This window comes from Sminthopsis crassicaudata, chromosome 3, assembly GCF_048593235.1.
Source record: "Sminthopsis crassicaudata isolate SCR6 chromosome 3, ASM4859323v1, whole genome shotgun sequence".
Classification (NCBI taxonomy): Eukaryota; Metazoa; Chordata; class Mammalia; order Dasyuromorphia; family Dasyuridae; genus Sminthopsis; species Sminthopsis crassicaudata.
The window spans coordinates 23,230,068-23,245,155 of record NC_133619.1 but is presented as its reverse complement, the minus strand read 5'-3'; positions in this window follow the sequence as shown (position 1 = coordinate 23,245,155).

Genomic DNA, 15,088 nt, shown 5'->3' with positions numbered 1-15,088 from the left:
CCAGAGACTTCTGAAGACCTCAGAAGCTGGGTAAAATTGGCTTATACACTGCAAAAGACAGTGACCAGAGGTTTCTCTGAGGTCTCTCTGAGGAAAGACTGGCAATGTAAAATGCAGAATAGTATTAGGGTATTCGCAAATGAAGTGAATGCCCAGGGTCAAGCATTTTCCACACATCCTTCCAGTTTTGGAAACAAGTCCAATTTTCTTGGAAGAACCTTTCAAATGCATGAAGGTCTTCTCCTTAAAGACTTAATCATAAACACAGTGACTGACTCTTTATCTTCCTTTTATGGATCATGAGGTTTAATGAAAATATTACTGAAGTTGAATTTCATGAATTTGAATTCAAAAATCAAACTCTATTATATATTTATTACTCTGGGACCTTAAATAAGTTACCCTTTCCATCTCAGTTTTCTAATATACATACATAGATTTATATATACATACATATATATGTATATATATATGTATATATATGTATATATATACATATATATTCATATATACATACACACACACATATATATGTGTATGTATATATATACATATATATTCATATATACATACACACACACATATATATATATGTATGTATATATATATATATGTGTATATATATATATATATATATATATATATATATATATATATATATATATATATATATATATATATATATATATATATATATATATACATACACATATATAAATGGCATGAACACAAACATTATATCTTTCAATAAAAGGGTTAGATGGAGCAGGATAAAAATAACTGTGATTGAGGTTCAGCATTTAACAATAAACAAATAAGTGATGCAGAAGTAGAGATGTTCTACATTATACTAAGACTAGTTACAATATCTAAGAATCTCTTCCAAAATAATTCAAGAAAAAATTGTCTAAGGCTCATATTCTCTTTAAACTCTATAGCTACATACATTATTAGTCTATCTTATCATATTGTGATGTGCATGCAAAGTATGTACACTTTTATGAGGGATCTACTAACTGCTGGTAAAAAAAACTAAAACCTTTAAGGGAGTCATATAAAAGTTTCAGTCTTCATTTTTATGCTTTAAAATATGAAACTTATAAAATTCAGTCTTAAAAAATAAGCAACATCAAATGATACAAGATACACAATATTCCTCTTTTTATCCTTATTGCTTTCACTGATTAAGTAGAACATACTGAATTTATTCTTAAAAATTGGAACAGTCAACTAAAAAGTTTCTTTTTTTCTGTGTAATGAACATGTAGTAGGTTCAATCAGGACATGTTTTTCTTAAAATCAGTTTAAGCCAAAGAATGCCATGTGCAATGATTTTTATCCTTACCATTGCAATCTTTTGAAAGTTTGAATAAAAAAAACCAAAAACAAAAAAATCCATATGTCAGCACCTTTTTCTCCCAAGTAGAAATTTATTAAACTTAAAATGATAAATAAACTTAGAGCAGTATACTACAGTATATCTCAAGAAATTAAAACAAGTTAAATGCCCACCTATGTAAGGCAAAGTTCCATAAAAATCAACTGAAATAATTCAAAGCTAAACTGAGTCATGCAAGTCTTTAATCTTGTCATTAAACTAAGTATAGATGAGTTATATATAATATAGAGGAGAAATGTCAATTCTTTACAAATGTGATATTCTATAGGAACTATATCCGGAAAGCATTAACCCTTTTGTTTTGCATAAGCCTGACTAAATACATAATTGTTTCAGTAAGATGAATCACTACTTTTAAGAATAAGTATATATAGAATATGAATTATTTACACAGTGATGTCTCCACAGTTAGATACAGAAGAATAAAAGTGTAGTCGTTCTTCCCGCTCCTCTTGGGTTAACTGCCTTGTTGTGACAAAGGGGGTTATATAATTCAATGAAACTATGAATTAAGATATACAGGGTTAGCCAAGATAGAAAAAAATGGCAATCAACTCCAGAATCTTTGCCTCTGTCACATACACATATTCCACATTTATCATAGGGTATTAGAAGGCTAAAGTAGGAGATCAAAAGATAACTCAAATAACAGGCAGCTCTGGCCTTGGAGTACAAAATGAAGCAGGTCAGGCTAATAGAGTTTCTTCAAGATAACTCAGATCACAGCAAAAACTTTTTTTTTCAACATCTGAAAATGTGACTTTACACATGAAAATCATCAGATAGTCAATACCCAAATCAAATTGATCATATCAAGATCTAGAGCTAATTAGCTCAGATCACAAACTTATGAAATTCAGACTTAAATTGAAAAAAAAAAAGTAAGAAAAAGCTATTAGACTAAATACTCATGACATAAAAGTATCTTTTATGAATAAGAAGTGGAAATGATTAATAAATTTAAGTAATTGGATTTGGTAGATTGAGCCAAAGACTTTTGGATAGAGTTACATGTAAGAACTATGGATAAGGTACATAGAAAAGCTATGGATGAAGATGCACGATATCATATAGACGGCAGTAAGAAAAAACACAACAAAAAAAAAAAAAAAAGAAAGAAAGAAAGAAAGAAAGAAAGAAAGAGAAAAAAAAATGGCTTTCTGTTAGGTTCTTACAAAGTGCTAATGAGATAATGAGATATTAGGTTCTTACTAAGTGCTAAGTCGGTACTTGACAATTCTCTAGTTCTGGCCTTTCCTGGGAGTTTGACTTGTGAATTCCTGGGGGAGGAGCTTGCATGCTTAGGAGGAGCAAGTTCATTGGTTGAAGTAATTCTTCCCAGAAGCCCTTGAATTATCCCACACCCATTCTCTGGGAGGATAAAGAGGGCAACTCTGGAGGAAAAATGGAGTTGTTTCTGGACCAGACTTGAGGCTGCTCTCTGCAGGAAGGGAAGTCGGCTCTCTACAAGAAGAAGAATCTGTCCAAGAGATTTGAGTTGACATAGCAGATTTCCTCCCAGAGAGCGATCCGCAGCTTCTGGAGACAACAGCACGTTACAAATTGGCGTCCACAATGTGAGGCAAGGACTTTTCCTTATCTTGACAAGGATTTATTCTGAGACCTTCAGAGGAGCTAGACTGGACCATCACAGCTTTCTGAGGAGACTTTACAAATAGCTAAAGAGTTAAGGAAAGCAAAGAGGAAAGCAAAAAGAAAGAAAAACATACACATTTGAATGCAGAATTCCACAGAATAGAAAGGACAATTAAGATTTTCTTAGGTGATCAATGTGAAGAATTAGAAGAAAAAATAGTATGGGGAAGAAAGAAAAGACATATCTCTAAGAAAATTATAGATCTCAAGAAAACTCTATGCAAAAATGGGGATAATAAAAGACAAAAATGGTAGGGAATTAACAGAAATAGAAGCAATTAAGAAGAGTAGTAAAAATAGAAGAACTATTATAAGAAAGATCTTAACATCACAGATAAAGAAGATTGTGTGTCTACTGATCTAGAAGCAGATATCCTGAAGAATTAAGTAAAATGATTTTGGTAAATTTTGCTAACAATAAGGCTAGTGAAGGTGACAGAATTCTAGCTGAGCTATTTAAAATCCTAAAAGATGATGCTGTCAAGAGATGCGACACTCAATATACCAGAAAATTTGGAATACTCAACACTGGTCACTGAATTGGAAAAGATCAGTTTGTGTCAAAATCCTAAAGAAGTGCAATGCTGAAAAATGTTAAAATTATTGAAAATCGTGCTCATTTCTCATTCCAGCAAGGTTATTCTTAAGATTCTGCAAGCTACGTTTCAGTAATATGTGACCTAAAATTAACTGAAAAGCAGACTGGTTTTCAAAAAAGCAGAACAACTGAAGATCAATCAACATTCAGTGGATTACAGAGAAAGCAAGGAGTTGCAGGAAAAAAAAAAATTAATCTACCTCTGCTTCACTGATAATCTAAAAACTTTGACTGTAGATCAAAACAAAGATAAGTTCTCAAAGTGATGGGAATACCAGATCGTCTCACTGGTTTCCTGTGGAAGCTGTATGCAGGCCAAAAGAAATACAACTAAACATGGGGCAAAAATTGGTTTCAGATTGGAAAAGGAGTATGACACCTTATTTATCTAAATTATATGAAAAATATCATGCTGGATGAATCTAAAGCCAGAATTAAGAATGTCAGAAGATATACCCACAAGCTCAAATATGCAAACAATATTACTCTGATGGCAAAAAAGTGGATAAAAATTAAGAAGCATTTTGATAAAGGTGGAAGAAAATAATGTTAAAGGTTTTTTGAAATTTAACATCACACAGTGAGGATCTTGGCAACTAGTTCCATTGCTTCCTGACAAACAGAATAAAATGAAGTGGAAATAGTATTAGAATTTATATTTTTGGACTCAAAGATCATTGTAGAGAGTGACTATATCCATGAAATTAATAAATGCTTGTTCCTTAGAGGAAAAGATACAGCAAATTTGGTCAACATGCTAAAAAGTGGAGGCATCATCTTGCTGACAAAGGTCTTTTTGTTAGAACTATGTTGTTGGTGCTGTTTTTTTTTTTTTTCTTTTCTTTTTCCAGTAGTAATCTATAGCCCTTTGAATTTATCTAAAAAGAAAGTTAAGACTGCAGAATCGAAACTTTTGAATTTTGGTACTGGAGAAGACATTTGACAGTCTCTTGGATGGCAAGAAATGGGTCAATACTTAAAGAAATTAACTCAGACTATTCATTAGAAGGTCAGATATTGAAGTTACAGCTTGAACAGGAACTTGGATAGACTTCAGCATACAGTGAAGGCTTAGTGTGCTAGGTTTCATGGGGTCATAAAGAGTCAGAAATAATTGAATAACAACAATATTCTTGTCAAAGACTTGTTACATCTCCAGGAGGACCTGTGGCCTTATTTTTAGCAATTTCACATAAATTACCATCTTTTTAGACTAAAAAAAGAGGAAGAAAATAAAAATAAAAAGATTTTTTTGTTGTATTAAATTCAAGGAGTGATAACTTCTTTAAGTTATCTGAACTAGAAGGTAAAAAACAGTCTGTCCTGCTTAATCACTCAGTGGCATCTTTATTTAGATCATCATAATCTTTACAAGATCTTCACATTTCAAAATTAGTTTCAATTTTTGTGCTATGTATGTCCTTTCACTATTTATCACATTTGCTTTCACAGAGGAAAATAAATGTTATCAATCACTACTCATTTATTCTCGTTTATTATAGCTTTGTGCAGGTTTTATTTTTCTGTCATGATTATTAATATCTTGTTGGTGGGGACATCGTCTCATTTATTTCTGTATTCTTCTGAATGCCTTTCACATAGTAGTTACTCATTAAATATCAGTTGTATTAATGAATGAATAAGCAATGGTATTCTTTTTTCTACAAATTGTTTAACTTTCATCATAGTTATGTATTGGTATAAATATCTTATATTTTTGCTATTTCTTTTTGTGTATCAAGAATGAAAGAACATTACTATTGCTGAGTCAAAACATATTTTGGTCAATTTTGAGAAATTACTACTTTGAAGCTTGACCAAGGAAGGATGCATAGAGTGTAAAGTAAGTTGGAAATCCTGTCAAAAAGAAGGATCAATTTGATGAACTGGTAATGATTAACTTGAAGAAGAGAAGTCTTATAGATTTGGAGCTATCATGGGTAAGAGACATTTAATCTTTCTAATTGGAGTATTGTCAAAAGCTGAGCCAGTTATTTTAAGACAGAGCCGTTTTCTTTTCATGATAAATGTTTATATACAGAAGGGTTGATCATACTACTTGAAGTAATTTGGTGGCTTATCTATTCCTGTGGTTTTGCATGTGATACAATAGAGACAAAACACAAATATATACAAATAAACAAATATATGCACATAGACTAATTTGGTTCTAATCCTTTTCCTGAATTCTAGTACCATGTCTCCAAATATCTGCTGAATATCACCACACATATTTCTAATTGACATTTTAAACTAACTCATTTCACATGGATATCATTATGTTTCTTCCAAAGTGTATTGTTATTATAAATTGGCCCACTATTTTTGTAGGTGGTTCTGTTATTTGAGGTGCTCAGGGCTGAAAACATCAAATCATTTTGAATGCTTTATAATAGTTATCTATTTTTGAAATATATGTGTTTATTTTATAATTGTTTTTGTTGAGCTCATCACCAGCACTAGATTTATGATTTTCATAATATCATAGATCTTTTTTTATTAATTTTATAATTATAATTTTTGACAGTACATATGTATGTGTAATTTTTTATAACATTATCCCTTGTAATCATTTTTAATATCCATATGCATCTATTTATATAGGAATATATTAAACTGAATACTCATATACTTACATAGAGATAGAAATAGATGTTTATCTCTTACTTTGCCTTCTATGGTAAGGCATATTAGGTAAGAGTATTGCAGGTCTCCCAATTCTAAGATTAATATAATTTCTCCATTTTACTACACTGTGAAGATAAGATCTAGGGGAACTGAACATTGCATAGACAAATTTTTATTGGAACAAAATCAGAGGGAATGGTCCAGATAATCTGATACTATAGAGAGAGAATGAGAAGGCCAGAAGAGAGTTGTGTCTAACCAGGTATTTTCACTAAAGATATTTTATCTCCTGAGAATATGAAATAATCATCATATATTTATTATTTATCTCAGTATTTATATCAACTCTATGAGTTACTTGCAGCAATTAATAAAAGTGAGATTGAATATTTGAATTAAGACCTTTCTGAATCCAAGTCCAAAAATCTATATACTATACAATTTTGTTCATTTAAGACAGGAGACATAAAAATTGAGAGGTAATCAAATACATATCCTTTTAACTTCCCTGGATTTGACTATTCTTGTAAGAGAGGTTGTATGCCAACTGCAGTGAAATCACACAGCTAAGTCACATAACTGATTATAAGAAAGATAACCAATTCAGTACTGGCATTTCAAACTGACAGCTAGGATGAGTCTGACAATATTTAAGTACTAATCTGCCCCAAAGAAATCCTTAATGCAGCCATAAATCTTCACTGGAAACACAAAGCTTAAAGTTGTCACCAATTTTTGTCATTTCAGCACATCCTTTTGAGTTATAGACAAGAAATTAAGAAAGGAAAAAATTTGAAAAACCAGAAACATATTTGATAGACTGACTGGAATCAATGTAGTAATGTCTTCAGAATAAAATCTTCTCCTCAACAACAGAGCCATCTTTTCCTGTCTTATCTCTCTTCTCAAAACAAAATAATATAAATTATTGAACTAAGATGTAGCACTAACATCATATTGCATTGATGGACCAATTTTAAAAGCACTACAATATAGCCTAAATTCACCCTTTATTTTTGGTTAGATGATCAGACAAAGACAGAGAGACAGAAAGAGAGATAGAGAGAGAGAGGAGAGACAGAGAAATAGAGACAGAGAAGAGAGACAGACAGAGACAAAGAGAAAAAGAGAAAGAGACAGAGACAGAGAGACAGAGGGAGGGAGGGAGGGAGAGAAGGAGGAAAGGAAGAAGAGAGAATCAAAATGCATGACTATGTTCCAATCACCGAATCACTGGACAAAGCACTAGGGAAGAAAGAATGACAATAACAATAACAAGCCAATTCCTACTCTCAGAAAGTTTGCATTCTACCAAGTGAGAAAAAATATAAAAGGAAGTTGGAGGAACAAAAGGCAAGGCATCTATAAAGAAGGAAAGTACCAGGAGTACAGATGGGAAAGGAAGGGGAGCAGGAAATCAAATGAACAGCATGGCTGGAGCTTCTCAAAGTATAATGATCCGGGTTGGGAATTAATATTCAGTGAGTAACTCTCAGGCCAAAATCATGCTTAGGTAGACAAAATGGTGGCTGTTTCTCTAGTATTGTATTACATTGTGGAAAATCTCTATCTTTTTTAAAAGCTAAAAAATTTAGGAGATATTTGGTGTTTCAATTTTATATTTCAATTTTTTTTTCTGAGTCAATGGAATGATTCTTTTGTCCAGCATTATAAGCCATGAAAATGTCACACACATATGTACATATGTATACACCTGTATATATGTATATTTATATAAGCACACATGTAGATATATCCATGACACTTCTAGGAATACAAAGGCATATTATATACAACATGTGGGTACAGAAACATGTCTATATGCATACATGTACCTATGTGAACATATACCTATAAACACACAAACAGGCTCATATTTATTTGTGTATTTTTGTTTGTATATATACACATACATTTACATACACACAAACACACACACACACACACACACACACACACACACACACATACTTTCATGACCTATAATTTATTTTAGGAGATAGAACCAACCCATATACACAGCATCTCTTTGCTTCTTCTAGGCTATTGCCATTTACATGGTGCTTTATCTATTCAAATTAATTCTTTGAACCTCAATTTAAAATTTATTACCAAAAGTAATCTGCACCATCTAGCTATTCTTCCTCTTCTGTGATCAATGTATCAATCAATAATTTATGAAGCGTGTAGTAATTGTCAGGCACTATGTCTACACTATGATACAAGTAAAAAATAATAGGGAAAAATATTCATAATGAATTTAAATTTTAATGGGAAAAACACAATAATATGCAAAATATATGCAACATACATACCATATATGCATATGTATGTTTATGTGTGCATATTTGGATACCTCTCAAAATGTGTATATCATATATATGTATGTATATATATATATATATATATATATATATATATATACATATACACATATATATATATATATATATATATATATATATATATTTGTGTGTGTGTGTGTGTGTGTATTTATTTATTTTCCAATTTTCTGAGCTATTATTTGCAGTTAAGCCAATTTAGTTGTGTCCAATTCTTTGTAACCAGTTTTGGGGTTTTCTTGTCAGAGATGCTGGAGTGGTTAGCCATTGCTTCTTTGGCTCATTTTACAGATAAGGATACTGGAGGCAAATGGAGTTGTCACCTGTCAGTTTCTCACAGCTTGTTAATCTACAAGGTCAGATTTAAGTTCACAAAAATGAATGAGTCTTCCTGAACACAAGTCTTTTACTCTAAACACCAAGCCACTAAGTATATCCCTCAAAAAAGTGTTGGTTTTCCCCCAAAAATGACCTTTTATATTTTTATATGCCCTATATTTATTTACCACTAAATATATTTCTCCCATGTCCCACCCAAATGAAAGATAAAATTTTGAAACAGAGGGTATCTATCCTTTTTGCATATTTTTTGTAATGAACTAGAACTTTGTGGGAATTAATTAATTTTTAATATTGTATTTTATTTTAATTAATTATTTTAATTAATTTTAATTAGTATTTTAATTAATTGATTATTAATTCCATGACAATATACTGATATCATGATAACCATATCTCATGACAATAGAGGATAAAATCAGGAAAATACAATAATGGCAAACTTTTTCTATACCTATTTCCCATCCTGTATCCACTAAAGTGTATTGAACCTTTCAAAACATTGCCAATGGGAGACTCTCAGCATGTGAATGAATGAGCAATGTGGAGAATTATTTTGTCACAGTTAATGGGTGTCAAGGATGTCAAGGTTGCCTCTCTGGAAGCATATCTTCCTCATTTCTCTCTGCTGTTTCTTCTCCTATTTGAAATCTTCATGTAAGTTGTGGAAAATCTATGCTCTCTCTCAATGATTCCTAGCTTGAACTTTCCAAGCACAGAATTTACAAGGTCTGAACATGACTGGCATAGCAGGACCATATTAGAAGCCAGAGTATTCCTAAGCAATTCCTGTCAGTTCAGTAATGCTCACACAACCAAAAACAAGGTGGGAAGAATGGAAATGGAATAATATTTTGAAACCATCTGGTAGAAATGTTGATTTGTGTGTGGGTGTATTATTATCACAACAGGAGAAAATGGGCTCCACAGGCATATAGCCAGAGATGATTTGATACAGTCTGGGAAATGTCACAGCCATGCTACCTCAGTGCTACTATCTGGATTCCTGTGTGGTTAAGCATGTGTTCTTTTATTTGGCCTTATTGGGACTGTTTGCTCCTACTTTCCATGGGAAATTGACGTTAGCAGGATTGGGCAGGAATTCAAAGCAAATGATAATATGTAGGGAGTGACTACTGAGGCCCTGATTAGTTTTTAGGAAGATTTCTTTTCATAATTGAATGTTTAGTAACCAATTAATTATATCTGTTTTAGTTATTTTATGAAGAAAAAAACAAGTATCTCAAATTATACTGAAACTGTGGAAAATGAAAAGAATTGTTTTAGAAACAATCAAAGCTCTTGATTTAATTGGCAAGACTTGGCCAAGGACTCAAAACACAGAGATACTCATCAATTGGGAGATGGCTGAATTTGTTGAGGTACATAATTATGGAATATTATTACTGTGCTATAAGAAAAGATGAGTTCAGTGATTTTGGAAAAACATGGAAAAACTTGCATGAAGTAATGAAGAGTGAAATGAACAGAACCCAGAGAGCATTGCATACAGAAACAGCAATATTGTTTTAAGAATGATTTCAAGCAAAATTATTCACTGATAAATAAAAATAGAAATATGTATAGAATAATTTACATATGTGTGTATATGTAGACATACACCTATTGTGTCTAATAGTATCCATCTCTAGGGTAGGGGAAGGGGAAACACAAAAAGAAAAAAAAAAAAAAGACATAGAAATGGTCTATGTAGCTTTGCTATCCAGTCTCATACAGAGAATCTTTTCTGATAGTAGAAAGATTCCTTGAACAATATAAAAAGAAACAGTTTTATCAATAAACCTATTATTATTATTGATAACAAAAGAATTATGATACAGGAAGACATGTGACATACGAAGTGTGTTCAGCATTATTATGGAAAAAAAAAGAGACATTCTGGGTAGAATCCATATAGAAAAGGATTTGCCAACAAGTCAATTTTCAGGATGAAATTGTACTGTTTCTACCTCTTTCTTGACACTTTATCCAATTTCCAACCCATACTGAAGAGTGAGATGAAATATAGAGAATGTTGTTTTTTTCTTCAACTGTTCATATATAACATTATTTCTGATGACAAAATGAAAGCTCCTTCATAACTGAAAAGTGTTTCCTTTTTGGACCAGTAGCATTGAACACAGAGTTTGATTTAGAGTGAATATTTAAAAAATACTTGCCAATTGATATATTGATCGATTGATTAGATTTATATTTGATCTAAATGTTATTTTTCAACATATTGATGATTTGTTTCTTCTCTATTTAAATACATATGTGTATGTGTGTGTGTGTATGTGTGTGTATGTGTGTGTGTTAATGGAAAGTAAAATATGATTGCCTTGAGACTCTGTTTGAGGTTGTATAACATCAGCTTATAATGAATTCAGTCAGCAAGATTTCAAACAAAAACACAATAATGGCAAACTCCTTCTACATCAATTTCCCATTCTTTGTCCACTAAAGAATTTTGAATCCTCCAAACACTGCTGAGAAGACCGCCTTTGATCATCAGTGAATGTTTAAAAAAGAAACCAGTGGATTGTGGGAATTATGCAAGGGTAACAGAGTAAGATTGGTGATAGAATAAGTTTGCAAGGAAAAGCAAGAGTTGAACTGCTTCACCAATGGAGATGGTGAAGTTGATGGATAATGGACAAGAATATATTTCCTTCAGAAGTTATGACTTACAGAACAACAACAACAACAACAAAAGTGAGGGATTAACGGATCAGAAATCACAGCGTGGGTAAAGAAAAAAGTTTGAGATGATAGAAGAGAGCAGTTGAATGTGATCAGAGAAGTTGATTTCAGAGTTCATGAATATGAAAATAAAATATTTGTGTGAACTTCTTTGTATCTAAGTGATAATAAAGTGGATCATTTGAAAAGAGTAAGTTTAGAAATATATATTTAGGAGAATATCAATATGTTTATGGTATATAATATCAATACTAATATGTAAATTGAAGGCCTCTAGTAGGAAAACAGGAGTTGAGAACAAAGGCAATTGATAAGGAATTAAAATCATTGAAGGGAATTAGAATATCCTAGTAGACAGAAGTAGAATTTTGAGAGTGTGATAGGTTACAGATTGAGTGAACCTTTAAAGAGGAGAGATTACTAACTCTACTATTGTGTTGGAAGAAGAATCTAGAAATGACATTGGAGAGCAAGAACTATTCCAACCCCAACATGTTGATCCACCAATGAATCATGGGAATGAGGGTTAATTAGTCAAAAAGCAAAGGGTGAGCAACTTTAGAGTGAGGACATTATATGGCATTGGTGGTGAAGGCAAAGGCAGTAAAATACCTGGCAGAGAAGGAAAGAGAATAGGTTTGAATCATGATATCTAGAGAATAAGAATTACTGGAATGAGGAGTTTATGACCAGGGAAGGTTATATTAATCATTGATGTATGAGTTCCTCTAGGTTTTCATTGTCCAAAGGGGTTTGGCCACAGTATGTAATTCTCTATGACAGGGCTTCTTAAACTCCTTTCCACTTGTGAGCTCTTTTCACCTGAGAATTTTTTTTCTGTGGTATTTATGTATTAAGATATATAAAATAGATCTACAAATAAAACTTTTATTAATAATAAATTATAATTTCACAATCTACATTTTCAGTTATATGACCCCATATGGAGTCACAACCCATAAATTTAAGAAGTTTTGCTTTAAGAGACTTCAGATTGTCAAGTAAAGGGGGAAAATGCAAAATAAAAAACAAAAAAATGAAGGCTTGGTCTGATTCCTCTTTCTTTAAGATTGAAGACTAGGATGGAGATATAATGGAATTGTCTTTTTTACTCTTTTCTATAAGGAAAAAAAAAATCTAGGGCCCTTTGGCAAAATATTTCTCCTTTTCCTTGAAAAAGCAGAAAGATCAGACAAGTGAGCCTGCCATTTTCTGTCAATCATGAGTACTATGCAAATGAAGAAATATTCACAAAAAAACAAGGTAAAACAAAATAAAAACAAAAGTGTTGAATATGTAGTCGGGAAAATGAATTAAAAGAATGATGGAACAGTCATATAGAAACAGTAAGGGATAATAGATGGACACTAAATGTTCTTTTGATATCCTGGCAAAAACAAGAAGGAACAAGAAGTGTGATAGTTTTTGGTAAATTGCTTTTAATAATAGTAAAAACAAAGGTTCATTTTAGCATCAATACTTTTTCAATGATACTGCAAAGCTGAATTATAGAATAAAAGTTTCTTAATCAATTAACCAACATTTATTAATCACTTATAAATTCCAATCCCTTTATATGCAATGGAAATAGAAAGAACAAATAAATCCAGAACCCACTCTTTAGGAGCTTGACATTCTAAAGAAGAAAATATATATTCATATTGGCATAAACCAATTTATTTATATAAATATTGTTACATGCCAATTTTAACATAAAATATAAATGGAATATAGTGTCAGATTGGAAAGTACCAGCACTGAAAGGACTCGTGAAGAATTAAAGTTAGCAATAACAAAAACTGAAAGATGCCTGTCAAGAATGAGTATTTTACAAAAGAAGAATTGGTTGGGAAAAAACCAAAATGAAACAAAACAAGTTGAGTATGTCATCAGGAAACTTGATTGAAAGTAAAGTAGAAATATAATAGATGGAGAGTCCAAATGCTCCTTTAATATCCTTTCAAAGACAAGAAACCCATGTTTGATAAAATGTCTTTGGAAAAATTTTGGAAATATGAGGATCAGAGTTGCACAGAATAACTTTGGAGTACCATTCATAAGTGAAGGAAATATTTACATCAAAATGACTATGAATAAATTAAACTTATAATAATAGTAGCATTTTTATTATTTTCCATTATTTTATCATGGATTTTTGAATGTTTACAAATGTTTTCTCATGTGATACTCATAACAAGCTAGGGCATATTATTATCTTCAATTTATAGATGAGCAAACTGAGACAAGCAGAGTTTGTCTCATAGGTAGCAAGCCAGACATGGGTTGGGTTTTCCTGATGTCAACTGGATCCATTATATCCCATGCCACTTAGTTACCTCAATGAGCAAATATCATTTGCTCATACTCATAAATAACATGGAGTAACACCATAACCTGGTGGGAAGAATTCTTCATTAACATTAATGGCCCTAAATTAAAATCCTGACCATGCACTCACTACCTATGCAATTTTGACCCAACTTAAATACCTAAAACTTCCATATCCTAATGCGTGATAAAAAGGAAAGATTAGCCAGCTCGATTTTTTAAAGATCTCATCTGACTCTAGATTCTAAGAACTATTAGATAATTTAGTCTTTAGACTCATTTATCCAGTCCTTAATAGAAAACTATGACATTTCTGGTCTTTGCAATCCAATTTTAATATGCAAATTTTGAGTAAAAAATACAAAGACAGGAAAGAGGCATGATAAAGTGCTGAATAAAAAGAGTAGGAGAGTATAAATTAACCTAGCTTGTGAATTGTGTTCAAAATGGTGTTGAGATGTGGAAGGTGAAATGAATATGAAGAGGGTTACATCATATTAACTGTAATCTTAAATTATGTGAAAAGCCCCTTTGAGGACAAGGGTTTCATTTTTCCTTAAGAAAACAATTTTTAAAGCAGGTTAGTCTCTAGAAAGGAAATAAACTCCTTTAGCAAAAAAGACAATTTCATTTGGATATTTGTATCTTAGCAATTAACACAGTGCCTGGTACATAGTAAATGAGTAAAAGTGGTTTTGCTGTTTATGATAAGTCATTAAACTAAGATCAAGAGCTCCTTTTATTGTTTCCAAACCTTTACCTCCCCCAAAAAATTATTTTAAATTATTCTTTTATGATTATTTTACATCACAATTACTCCATGATTTACCACCTCATTAACCCTTCATTCAAATGTAAAAATAGAACTTCACAAAACCATCCCAAGGACTATATTTTAAAAAGCCATATTAGCACTTCTTAATAAAAAGAATAGCTAACATGTATTTAGCTCTTACTACAAAGTAAGGCAATGCACTGTCTTTTATCACATTATATCCTCTCAATAGCATTCAGTGGTAAGTGCTACTATTACCTGCATTTTACAGATGAGGAAACTGAGGCAAATTTAGGCTAAGTAATTTAGGATGAAACAAC